Source organism: Schistocerca nitens, chromosome 3 (assembly GCF_023898315.1).
Source record: "Schistocerca nitens isolate TAMUIC-IGC-003100 chromosome 3, iqSchNite1.1, whole genome shotgun sequence".
In the NCBI taxonomy this organism is placed as follows: domain Eukaryota; kingdom Metazoa; phylum Arthropoda; class Insecta; order Orthoptera; family Acrididae; genus Schistocerca; species Schistocerca nitens.
Genome location: NC_064616.1, coordinates 658,843,068 through 658,857,736, shown reverse-complemented (window position 1 = coordinate 658,857,736; position 14,669 = coordinate 658,843,068).

Here is a 14,669-nt window from a genome sequence, read left to right as displayed (position 1 = left end):
TGTATCATTAAACTGTTTGCTCGCTGACACTTTTTGATGGCCCACCATTGAAATTTTCAGCAATTTTCTGAAGGGTTGCATTTCCGTCACTTTGAACGATTATCTTCAGTCGTTGGTCCTGGTTCTTGCAGGATCTTTTTCCAGCCGCAGCGATGTCAGATATTGGATGTTTTACTGGATTTCTGATATTCACTGCACAATCGTGAAATGGTCTTACGGGAAAATCCGCACGTCATCGTTACCTTGGAGATGCTGTGTCCCATCGTTCGTTCGCCGACTATAACTCTACCTTCAAACTCACTTAAATCTTGATAACCTGCCATCGTAGCAACAGTAACCGACCTAACACTGCTCCAGACACTTGTTGTCTTATGTAGGCGTTGCCGACCGCAGCATTGCATTCCGTTTTTATTTACATAGCTTGCCGATACCACTTTCTTTGGAGCTTCAGTGTATGAAGAACATGGTATCCAATCGATATCACATACTTCTCCTAAAGACCAACATGTATGTTCTTGGTTAGCTAATTTCTTGGACATTCGTTCTAATCTCATCGTCAGTCTGTTAGAAATTGTGGAAGAATTAGAAGATACAGGAAACGGCTCTGACGAGTCCTTAATTGCAGCTCTAGCGATGATTGTTGTTCTAATTAAAGTGAAGAACAAAAGTACACTACCTTTTTAGACCAAAGAAAACATATATATATATATATATATATATATATATATATATATATATATATATATATATATATATTTCTTTTGTTGAACAAAGGAGGGAGAGAACGCTGAAATCCAAGCAGTGTCCAAAGTCTGTTTTGTTTCAAAACTCCTGAAAGTGAATTGTATAAATGGAAGAAAGATTTACATGAAATACAAATAATTTGCATAAATTAAAATCACAAGAATGTGAGAAATTACTCATTTGAATCAAACTGTTTGTGCAATACTATCAGTTAACTGGCAGAAGATCAGTGTGACACGGAATTACCAAACCAGCTACCCCAAGGTAAAATTTATGCCGAATAGGTTGTTCCCACATCTGCCATTATATCAGTATCCAGCAAACAGTTATAAAATCCGTAGAAGAGGATGCTTTTAAATATACCTTTTATTAAGGTTTTCTCCGTTTCATACACTGACAGACCATGATAAAATGGGTTATGTGTATGTGTCTGTATTCTAACTCTATCCGTATAGTGTCTACGGACTCGTATGTGGGGCCTGAAGAATAATAGTAGTTTCTACCTTTTATCAAACGATTTTCGCAAGATAAGTAACACATTTCTTGTGTGTCTGCCTGTTAAGGTATTTCAACAGCTCTTACTATTAAACCGCCTAAGACCATTTGCGTTGTTCCCCGTATACGCCCCATGGTCCCTGTTAGACCGACCTGATGGGGATTCCACACACGTTGACGGTATTCGGCTGTAGAGTGCAAGAGCGTTTGGTGTGAAATATGTAGATAACTGCACTTTTAGCACGGGTCTGCCAATAAACAGAAGCCTATTATTTGATTCATGCGTAACTGAGTCAGTGCAAAAGATAAAGACAACGTAAGATGCGTCGTCATATCAACAACAAAACTATAGGAGACGGGTGGCCTTATACGATGTTTTCAGTGTTCTTCCTAAGAAGAAACTCGACTGATATAGCGTCAAGCAATTTACTACAGTGTAAATCACCTCACACACCAAATTCCTGCAGGCTCTGTTATGTAACATTTACCTCTTTTAGTTTTCGGACTGTTTTTGATTCAATTTGATTTGAATTATTTGATAATGTCGCTTGTGAGTGACTGCCTTTGTACTTCAGATTTATTTATAATTTCAGCTCTTTGAAATATTACATCGTTTTCGGTCTGTGCATTATCACTGACTGACAGAGTGTGAAATTCAGAAGTTCATTCAATTGCTAAGATATCAGAATTTTTGAGCATCTTTAACATCGGATTGTACTGAATAGCTGTTGTATACGGAGAAGTCGAAACGATGGAAATTTGTAACGAAGTGCATGATAACCTGCAGAGGATGGACACTAGATTCATGGAGTGGCTATTGAACCTCAACGTAAGCAAATGTAACGTATTTCGAATAGATATACAGAAAGACCGTTTACTGAAAGACCGTTCACTGAAAACTGTTACCTCCATAAAATATCTAGAAGTATGTCTACGGAACGATTTAAAGCGGAACGACCACATAAAATAAATCGCGGGTGAGGCAGATGCCAGACAGGAAATTTAGTCTATCAACAAAGGCAGTAGTTTACGATACACTCGTTCGACCTATAATTGAATATTACTCATCATTCTGGGTTCCGTACCATGTAAGTTTGATAGTGGAAATACAGACTCATTTTGCAGCGCGAAAGAGACACATGGATGCTCACGTGCCCCAATGGAAGACGCTGCAGGAGTGGCGTTCTGTATCACGGTGTGGTTTACTGTTAAAGTTCAGAGGGCCGACCTTCCTGTAAGAGTCAGACAATCTGTTGCTTCCTCCTACGTATATCTCGCGAAAATACCATGAAGATAAAATTAAATATATTCGGACCTGCACAGATACTAACAAGCAATCGGTCTTCCTGTGGGCTACTCGAGAATGGAAAAGGAAAATGGGGAAGTGACACGGGTATAGAAAGTTACTCCGCTACACACCGTTAGAAGAGATATAGGTCCCTTCCTTGTAGTATCAGTGTAAGATTTTAGATTGGTTTGGACTTCGGTCATCTCGTTTCTTAATTTTTCAACTTTTGTTGCTACACGGTGAACTCTCTCAGAAAATGCTACATTTAGTGCTGTATTCAAAGCTGTATTGTGTGTCGTTTCTTCTGCTCTTTTTCGTATCTTTTAGACAAACCTTTTCCTCTGCCTTAAATTGTCTCCGTCAGGCGATATTCTGTTTAAAGCATCTAAAAATTCCCATGAATATTCTGGACAGCAGAGCATCATTCATTTAAACTCATATAATACTCTTACCTTTCCTCACTGATCTTGGAAACCAGTTTTACCGTCATTACGAGCACACAAACTTCAAAAATACAATATTACTAAATTAATTCTCAATATTTCAGATTTGGTTGAGGACCAATTTAATATATAATTCAACGATAAATATGAGAGCGTGCTGAAAAGAAATGCATCCGAATGTCGAATGTGAAAGACATTAAAGCTTTTTAATTAAAACAAAGGCTGTCGACATTCTAAACTCATATTCTTCATTCTTATATATTATTAGCCTTCTGTCGCTAGGTCTCCGAGCTGTAGCGAGTAACATTGCGCTGTGTGACGTAACTATGTCACCGCGTGAGAAACAGCGTGCTGCAATCGAGTTTCAAATTCGAAGAGTCCGTCCGCAAGTGGATCACCCTCTCCTTCAACATGACAATGCCAGGCCATACTCGAGCGCTGCGACATCTGTTGCGACATCTGCAACAGTTCGACGCCTTGGGTGCATTCTCATCGGTCAGCATCCACAGATTCTCGACTTGGCTCAGTCCGATTTTTATCTGTTTCCAGAACTAAAAGAAAGCTTTGAGGACTTCACTTCGATAGTGATAAAGTGGTGCAAACAGAGGTCTGGTTGCGGCTCGGTCACCAAAGTCAAACATTCTACCGTGCCGGTATCAACAAACAGGTATCTTGTTGGGAGAAATGTGTTCGTTGCCAGGGTGACTATGCTGAGAAATATACACTTCTGGCCATTAAAACTGCTACACCAAGAAGAAATGCAGATGTTAAACGGGTATTCATTGGACAAATATATTATACTATAACTGGCATCTGATTACACATTTTCACGCAGTTTGGGTGCATAGATCCTGAGAAATCAGTACCCAGAACAACCACCTCTGGCCGTAATAACGGCCTTGATACGCCTGGGCATTGAGGCAAACAAAGTTTGGATGGCGTATACAGGTACAGCTGCCCATGCAGCTTCAGCACGATACCACAGTTCATCAAGAGTAGTGAATGGCGTATTGTGACGAGACAGTTGCTCAACCACCATTCACCAGACGTTTTCAGTTGGTGAGAGATCTGGAGAATGTGCTGGCCAGGGCAGCAGTCGAACATTTTCTGTATCCAGAAAGGCCCGTACAGGACCTGCAAAATGCGGTCGAGCATTATCCTGCTGAAATATAGGATTTCGCAGGGATCGAATGAAGGGTAGAGCCACGGGTCATAACAGATCTGAAATGTAACTTCCACTGTTCAAAGTGCCGTCAATGCGAACAAGAGGTGACCGAGACGTGTAACCAATGGCACCCCATACCATCACGCCAGGTGATACGCCAGTTTGGCGATGACGAATACACGCTTGCAATGTGCGTTCATTGCGATGTCGCCAAACACGGATGCCACCATCATGATGCTGTAAACAGAACCTGGATTCATCCGAAAAAATGACGTTTTGCCATTCGAGCACCCAGGTTCGTCGTTGAGTACACCATCGCAGGCGCTCCTGTCTGTGATGCAGCGTCAAGGGTAACCGCAGCCATGGTCTCCGAGCTGAAAGTCCATGCTGCTGCAAACGTCGTCAAACTTTTCGTGCAGACGGTTGTTGTCTTACAAACGTCCCCATCTGTTGCCTCAGGGATCGAGACGTGACTGCACGATCCGTTACAGCCATGCGGATAAGATGCCTGTCATCTCGACTGCTAGTGATACGAGGCCGTTGGGGTCCAGCATGTCGTTCCGTATTACCCTTCTGAACCCACCAATTCCATATTCTGCTAACAGTCATTGGATCTCGACCAACGCGAGCAGCAATGTCACGATACGATAAACCGCATTCGCGATAGGCTACAATCCGACCTTTATCAAAGTCAGAATCCTCCTTACACGTGGCATCACAACAACGTTTCACGAGGCAACGCCGGTCAACTGCTGTTTGTATATGAGAAATCGGTTGGGAACTTTCCTCATGTCAGCACGTTGTAGGTGTCGCCACCGGCGCCAACCTTGTTTGAATGCTCTGAAAAGCTAATCATTTGCATATCACAGCATCTTCTTCCTGTCTGTTAAATTTCGCGTCTGTAGCACGTCATCTTCGTGGTGTAGCAATGTTAATGGCCAGTAGTGTATATGTAGACATGAAGAATAAAGATTTAGAATATGATTAACGTTGTGTTTATTTGAAAAAGCTTTAAAAATGTTTACGTAAATGATTCGGAGGCATCATATTTCAACAATACCTTGTTATGGAAGGTTTATTACGCAGATACACTCCGAGACTAAACAACCGACACACCACGAAGGAATCATCTGAATGGGACGGAAACCAGCAGGTGTGATGAACTTGTACAAACAAATAAATGATTGCATTTCAGAAAACAAATGGATGGTTTGTTCAAGGGAATGAGCTTCACAAATTGAGTAACTTGATAACGCGTTGGTCCACCTCCCTTACGCAAGCAATTATTCGTCTTGGAATTGATTAAAAGTAGTGTTGGATGTCTACCTGAGTAATATGGTGCCATATTCTGTCCAGTTGGTGTGTTAAATGGTCAAAGTGCCGAGCTGGTTGGAGGCACTGCTCATAATCCTCCATACGTTCTCAACTGGGGAGAGATACTGCAACCTTGCGGGACAGGGCAGGGTTTGGGAAGCACCTGTACTGAAATGTAACCCTAGGACGGACTGCCATAAGTGGAAACGAAACGGGGCGTACAATAGCCTCGTCGTAGTGATGTCCTGTAAGGGTGACGCGGATGATAAGCAATAGTATTCTGCTACGAACTGAAATGGCACCCCAGATCATCACTACAGGTTTTCGGGCCGTATGGTGGGTGAAAGTCAGGTTGCTATTCCACAGCTGTCCGGGGAATCTCCAGGCGCGTCTCCGCTGGTGATCGGGGCTCAGTTCGACGAGAGACGCAACACTGAAGACAATTCTGCTGCGGTGAATGAGGCGGCAGTGTTATTTCTTTTCAGAGCAGAACCCCTTTGGTTTTCATTCGCGGTAATCTTGCAGCGCAGCAGTACGTCGACGATGTTCTACGTCCCATTTTGATGCTCTGCTTGTATTAGTGCTTGCCAAACCCTCCCTGTGCCAGCAAGATCGCCAAATCGCTCTTCAAGTGAGAGCCTTTCGAACATTGTGGGTATTGCCCTGCCGTATGCTCGGAGATTTGACGATATAAAGCGACATTGGAAAGAATTTTGCACGATATCCCTCAGGAGCGCATCCAACAACTCTATCAATGAACATCAAGTCGAATAAATGTTTGCATAAGTGCCAGAGGTGGACCATCACGTAACTTAATTGTTCATTTTGTGAAGCGCTTTCTCTTGAATAAATTATCCAATGTTTATGAAATTGTGTTAATTTTTTTGCCTGAATGTGTACGTCACATGTACCTATTTACATCCATTTCGATAGTTCCTTCGTGGTGCGTCGGTCTTATTTTCTTTGACTGTAAATCTTATACAATAATGACGGAACGAGATTGAAATAAGCATTGCAAAACTAACACTTGGTTGCGTCAATGGCGCGATTCTCTAAATCAAAGAGGATCTAACCCAGTTGCACCAGATATTATACAGTATATTATACAGTATTATACAGTACTGTATTTTTGGCCTTAACAAGCGATAAAGTACTGTCTACACTGGCTCCTTACTGTGATTAAAACAATATTTCGACCACCGCACTAACTCTTTCACGGTCTTCACTAGCTCTCTCCATAATCAGCATTCGCTTTCGAGTATCTGCTACTGCCCGAGGTCGTAAGGTTATGACTGACACAGAAACTTTCTTTCCGTTGCCACTGACTAGCTGCACCTCTGAAGAATTTCGCTTTCTGTAAGATGCGCGAAGCTCTAGTTCTCGCCCTGAGCTGTGGCTTGTAACACTGCATCGTCACAAAACAAAACTTGTAATATTCCCGTCACTATTCCCTGTAAAGTACTGAGTATGACACTTTCGATAACAATGTTGAGCTATGATTCCAATTTGTGGCATAAGTAGAGATCAAATAAAACCAGTACTTCATACAATCGAGGTAATTGTGTTAATTAATTAAAAAGAACATAAAGCAGCCCATAAAGGAAAATGAATTTAATTTTCGAACGATCTACCTGGTCTCACTCTATAGGCTCGTATCATCCACTGTCTTTTCGATGTCTTTTTGGCACTGACTTAGACAAGCAGACTCCATAACTCCCTACCTGATCTGTAATTGTTCTCAGCTAACTTTCGTAGAAAAAAGTTCGTACGGGACTGGAATCTGTGATGTCAAGAATGGCATTGAAGGTATTTCAGTAAATTACGATTCTACGCAATTTGTGGAAAATAGTTTATAATTTAGCATTCATCATAATGTACCGACGTTGAGCGATGAACTAAAACGCTATGTGTAGTTAAATGTCTTTCAATTTACAAGTGCAGTTTCTAAAGATGTTTGTGGTAGATCTCATCTACGAAATGTACGAAACGTCAGCCTTTTTTATCCCTGTAATTAAGGCTAGTCTAATTATTATAGTAACTCCAAATGTTTCCACCTGGAATAAATCGTAATTTAAGCTTGGATCTCGAAGAAGACAGCATGCAGAGTCTAAGATTTTATAAAATTTAGTATGCGATTTCTTTGGCAAAATAAAACATTATAACCTTTGCTATTGTTTATTAAAGGTGATGTAAAGATTTAATTCAATAAAAACAAGTCACAATTTCGACTGGACCCCTAGAGATTTCACCAGTGCCAGATTTCTTTATCGTTCGAGTGAAACTCAGCCCACTGTTTCAGTGTATGTTGCGCAAAAGACTAGAACACACCCACCTTAGCGATATTGAGTAGTATCGTGTAAGGAAGAATTCTGAAAAACTGTAGTAGCTGTGCTATAGGATAGTAGTGTTAGAAACATAAAAAAATCCCGTTATATTAACAAATCAAAAATTAAGTTTATTGTCACCATTGTAATATTAAAACATTGAATTTTAACAGTGAAATCTGATTATTGAATCAGAATTTACCCTGCATGCTCGCTACTAATAGTGAATAGTACATTCACATTAATTGAAATACCGTCTTTTGTGGAAATCTGCGAGTCTTACTTAATCTCTTGTTTGAGGGAGATAAGTCTATTACACTAAAAATCAAGTGGTGCAGTTTCAGATTTGGTGCACTGAACTCATAGAAGTTGTCCTCCACGAAACCATTTATCTCACTCTGAATACAAGACGATTTTGACTGTCAATGTAGGAGAGAAACTTTAAATATTATTTGAAGAAAGCAAACCAAAACTCAGAACTTGAATCGTAGGTCGACATTTGTTTGAGGGAATAGAAGTAAAATGTAGAGTAGTAAATGAAACAGAAAATTACTAACAAACATATACTGATACCAATCTTGTTTACTATACTGCTCCGAAATTAGATTTGATTTTGTACAAAACCATATAATAAATCTAAAGAGCTTTTAGTTTTTTAGTCATCGAATCATTCAGTTATTGACCATGTGATTGCTATCAGTGTTTTAGTACAGACTCTGTTGGTTTCGTGAGAATTTTGTCACACATTTGGCATCTCCGCACGACGGTGCGTCTTGACATTCACGTGACTACTGATTGTATTGGTAGATCAATAACTGTTTAGTCAAATTTTAATATGATTTTCCATTTGCGAAGTTTGCTATATTAGGTTTTTATGTATTTAGAACTAGTTAGTAATCTTCAAAACAGAACTTTAGTCACATCTAAGTAGCTATTACTACAAAATTACTAGAAAAACCTCCGACATAGATAATTACACCAAATGCAAAAAAGTGATATTTAATATAATTCTAGCTGGTAATTAATTAATGTGTAATTATAACGGTCCGATTACACTTCCTTGAGGAACAGCAGATATTATTCCTTTATTTGTGGACGGATCTACATAGAAGGATATGTGCTGCGTTAAACCTGTCAATAATTATTCAAACCATCTACAAACCGTAATAATTTTTACTTTAAGAAAGAAGGAAGATTTGAAAAGCCTATAACAGTTTTCATTTAGAGCTATATATTTCGGTCTCTGTACCTCAACAAGTGGTTATTAAGTAATTTTTTTGACTCTGTGGACTTTAACATAGGAATAAAATTGGGTTGGATTCCTGGAGAAGTTTTGAAAAAATTGTTTGTTTCAATGCTTGTTGAAGGCTTCACGCGTTTCCCTCTGGTATTCAAATGTGTTTCCGTTACCATCTGCTATCTCCAGATTTGCTTTGCGTTGTACCTCTTTCACAGTACACGCTGCTCCCTAAGAAGCTGCTTAAATATCACAGTATACCGAGATGTCTATGTAGTAATTAATTATTCTGCTCCATAAATATATTTTCATATACATGCTAAACACTTGCTTGGACTTGAACTACAGTAGCTTCTCTTCGTTCTACTTACTCTCTTGTAGATATCTCAGTGTTGGCACAAGTGACACTCGCTGGACACATTGTGGTAAATTACATTATCACGCAAAAAGCTTCACTTTCTGTATTTGCCATTTTTGTAATCTTTCTGCAACAGCTGTAGTGATCTAGGCTTACTGTTTTTGGCTTTGGTCTCTATCTGTTTGTTATTATCGTTTCTTTCTGAAGGATCAGTCTCATTGAGTGCTCTGCAAATACTTCTTTCATGTTCTGTACGCATATCTCTCTGTCTCTTCTTCTACTCCCTGTGCACCCGCGCACGCCTGTGTATGCTTTTATTGGGAGTGGAATGTCAGATTAAACTGAGAGCGAACACAAGACCAATAAAATGCCCTCCAAATGTAGTACTGTTCTAGGTGTATGATCAGTTCGTACAATAATTTCGATTTCGTTCCTGTAGCAATCTCATTTCTTAATGTATCTCACGAGATACTGTGTTTCTTTTGTGTCATATTCTTCATGTCACTTAGACAGTATTTGCTATGTTTTTGTAGATTGAGTATTATTCTCGTTAAGCTATTTTTACCGCTGAAATTTCGGTAGGAACTTTCGACAGGTTCATACAAATTTTTCCTGTGAGTCAGCAAACGATACACCAAAAGTTACGTACCACGGCCTGCAGGCAACTTTATGTCTCTCGCCTCAGGCCTACTCAGATGTATTGGATATTCCCTATGAGACGCTATATTTATGATTCCATAAACTCTTTTATTCTCACACGGGTGGAATTCCTTTCCCGTGGCTGTGCTGGAGGCGAAGCACAGTGGAAGGGTAGCGCTACACAAGACATTACGTAACTTCTTCGACTAGAATCACCGGGTAACAGAGATATCTCCACACAAACCTGTGTCTGTCAAAACTTTAATGAAATATTGTATCTCTCTTTCTGTCACACACAAAAAACGTACACACACACACACACATTTTCTTTCTCTCTTACACATACACACTCATTCACTCACACACACACACACATATATATATATATATATATATATATATATATATATATATATATATATATATATATATATATATATATACGGTCATTCTTGATTTCTTCATCATGTGTGTGTGCATTTTTGTTACATGTAGGTGAAGTTAAAGGTTAAGTTAATGTTACCGTTTCCTTCAACGTTGTAACTAGTTTTCGAATTAATTCAAGAAAACAATCATGTCTGCGTGTGTGCCTGACACATTCCGATCATTAGCGCACAACATCTGAAGACCGATTCTTATTGCAAAAATTTGCTGTTTATAGATATGTGACGGATACTCGTGAAATACAGAGAGAGGTTTAAGACTTCTTTGTTCTCCATTTTAGATTTGAGGATACCACCTTAATTATGAAGTAAGGAACAATGCCCAACGCAGCGGCTACATAACTTTCCATATCAGTTTAAGGAATCTCACGCCGTGAACAATTAAACCGACAGGTGCGGCTTGAGCAATCTTTATTTCTACGACAACAGTGTTGTCTCTGGGTAGCACGCTTTTAAATTATTGATCATTTCACCGCTATGTTCAAAGTTAGAGAGAAAAGGGTTTTTAGTGAATATATATTAAATGATGAACCTTCGATTTTCTAAACGCACTGATCATCTGTCTCCTAGAATGGTAAGTTACAAGAATAAAGTCTACGATATGGTTATAGCTGAATTTCTGTGAAGTTTCGTGAAGCGTGTGACGTTTCCGTGCGGGAAGGCTAACGGTTGGCTCATAAAGTCTACTCAGATGAGCTGTATGCTTGGTCACCATCTTTTTCACAAAAGCTGAGTGATTTAAGTCACAAGACGCCTACACAGAAACTTTCAGAATTTCATGAGCTGCTTTTCACGAAAGAGTACAGAACTGTCTTACTGTCCGTTATGTACACTACAGGGCCAAGGAATCCGGTATAGGCATGCGTATTCAAATAAGGAGATATGCAAACAGACAGAACACGGCGCTACGGTCGGCAACGCTATATAGAAGACGGGTGTATCGCGCAATTTATGGATCGGTTACTGTTGATGCAATGGCAGATTTTCAATATTTAAGTGAATGTGAATGTGGTGTTATAGTCGGTGCACGAGTTATGGGACACAGCATCTCCGAGATAGCGATGAAGTGGAGATTTTCCCATAAGACCATTTCTGGTGTGTACCGTGAATATCAGGAATCCGCTGCAGCCGGAAAATATCCTGCAAGAACTGGATCAACAATGACTAAACAGAATCGTTCAGTGTGACAGAAGTACAACCCTTCCGCAATTTGCTGCGAATTTCAATGCTGGTCATCAACAAGTGTCAGCGTGTGAACCATTAAACGAAACATCATCGATATCGGCTTTCGGAGCCGATGGCCCACTCGTGTACCCTTGAAGACTACATGACACAAAGCTTTACGCCACTTCTCTGCACGTCAACAACGACATGTGATTGTTGACGACTGAAAACACGTTGTCCGGTCGGACGAGTCTCGTTTCAAATGTATCAAGCGGATGAATGTGTAAGGGTATGGAGACAACCTCATGAAACCATGGACCCTGTGTGTCAGCAGGGGACTGTCTAAGCTGGTGGAGGCTCTGTAAAGGTGTGGGACGTTGCATTTGGAGTGATGCGGGACCCTTGACACGTCAAGATACGATACTACTCTGACAGGTAACACGTACGTAAGCATCATGTCTGGTCACCTGCATCCATTCATGTCCATTCCGACGGACTTAGGCAATTCCAGCACGATAATGCGACACCCCACACGTCAACAATTGCTACAGAGTGGCTCCAATAATATTACCCTGAGTTTAAACACTTTCTCTAAACACCAGAGTCCCGAGACATGAACATTATTGAGCGAGGTTCTGTTCAAAAGAGGTCTCCACCCCTCGTACTCTTACGGATCTATGGACAACCCTGCAGGTTTCATGGGATCAGTTCCCTCCAGCACTACTTCAGACATTAGTCAAGTCCATGCCTCGTCGTGTTGCGGCACTTCTGCTTGCTCGCGGGGGCCTCACACGATATTAGGCAGGTGTACCAGTTTCTTTGGCTCTTCAGTGTATAATTCGCCTACCGAACTTTTAAGTGGACGAATGTTACATAAATAATGCAATTGACATTTATTTATTTCGTATAGCTCACAGTTTGGTGTAAGATATTCTTGTTGAAGCCGTTCATCTGTATGTCAGACGTTTTAGGTGTAAGAACAGTTATCTCATGCAGATGAAAGCTCTAAAAACTAACTTACATGACAACGTTACGTCACAGTATAGGTTAAAAGTTGGCAGATAATAAGAAGCGCGTGACAAATATGACATGCAAGAGCATACCTGTTATCGTAACTGCAACAGTGGGAGAAGAAGTATTGTGCTTAGTAGTTTAGGTGCTAAGTTTGTGCCACATGGAAGGGTTTTGTGTCAGTGAACACTTCTGAATGACATTATGCGTTCGTCATAGACTCACGTTATGGCTGCTGAGAAGATTCCAGGAGGAAGCCAAGACTCAGTTGTAATATAAGCAATGCATTGCCACTCAGCGTCAACTTTACTTGCCTTAAATGCCCGAAGACGTGCTATTGGCTGGGTATCTGGACTGATAAGGGACGTTGCTGCAGTCTATGGGTATACATTAGTTCGATGAAGGTATATGTACATTTGTATCTTCATACATAGTCTGCAAGCCACCATACGGTGTGTAGCACAAGTAGTTACTTCCTTTACTACTCCACTTGCAAACAGAACGAAGGAAAAACGACTGCATCTGTGCTTCCACATGGGCCCTAATATGCCTTGTCTTATCTGGTTTAGCACCCAGCTTCAAATGTTACTTCTCCCAGTTTTCTCAATAGTCTTTCTCGAAAAGAACGTCACCTTCCCTCCACAGATTATCATTTGAGTTCTCGAAGCATTTCCGTATCTTGCGTGTTGTTCGAATCTGCCAGTAACAAGTTTAGCAGCCCGCATCCGGATTCATTTGACGTCTTCATTTAATCTGACGTGTTGTGGATGCCAAACACAGGATCAGTACACAAGACCAGGCCACACAAGTGTCCTACATGCGCTCTCCTTTACAGATAAAGCACACTTTCCTAAAATTCTCCCAATAAACCGAAGTCGACCATTCGTCTTCCATACTACAATCGTTGCATACTCGTTCCATTTCATACCAATTTGCAACGTTACGCTTAGATATTTACACGACGTGTTTTTGTCAAACAGCACATAACTAAAGCTTTATTCGAACATTACGGGTTTATTTTTCCTATTCATCAGCATTATCTTACATTTTTATACATTTAGAGCTAGCTACCATTCTTCACATCAACTAGAAATTTTATCGAAGTTATCTTTCCTCCTTCTACAGTCACTGAACGACGACACCTTCCCGTACATTACAGGCATCACCAGCAAACAGTTGCAGACTGTTGCTTACCCTGTCCACTAGATCATTTATGTATAGAGAAAATATCAACAAGTCTATCACACTCCCCTGGGACACTCCGGACGTTACCCTTGTTTCTTATAACACCTCTAGTCTCTGATGTTGAATAGGGGCTCATGAAACAAAGACCATCGCGTATTCGAAACTTCAAGACTGTCCCTAGGTACGAAAAAAGAATCGTTTCTTCCGATCTCACCTTCTTTGCCGGTTTACCTGATTTGAGGACCTGACAAGAATTTACAGAGTAGAAATAAATTGAATACGAGGAGTTTTGTGCTAGTTAACGACACTCCGCACAGAGACTACCGCCGCCAAGGCGAACGATACATGATACTCTGGTTTTCTTGACGCTGATACGGTCGTATGTTTCAGACCATAGACTTATTTAATGTAGCTCTCTACAATAGTCATCTCTGCACAACCACTGCAGCCCACAACCGCATTAATGTATTTACCATTGTTAGGTCTTTTCCTCCTTCTGCAATTTCTAAACACTATACACCGCTTACCCCCCCCCCCCCCTCTCCTTCCACCCACTATTCTCTACGTGATCAGACTAACTTTTTCTAAGTGCCTCTGATGATATTTTCTTTTAGTCTAGCAGTTTCATACATTTTCCCCCCCAATGCTATTCACTGTCTCTCCATTAGTTATCCGACCTACCCAACAAATCTTGAGAATTCTTCTGTAGCAAAACATCTCAATTTTTTTTTCCTATTCTTGTCTTGACTATTTATTGTCTACATTTTACTTCCGTACAAGGCTATCCTCCGGACAAAAATCTTCGGAATGGAATGCCTAACACTTTAATTTATTTGTGGAGGTATGTACCGCTTATGCA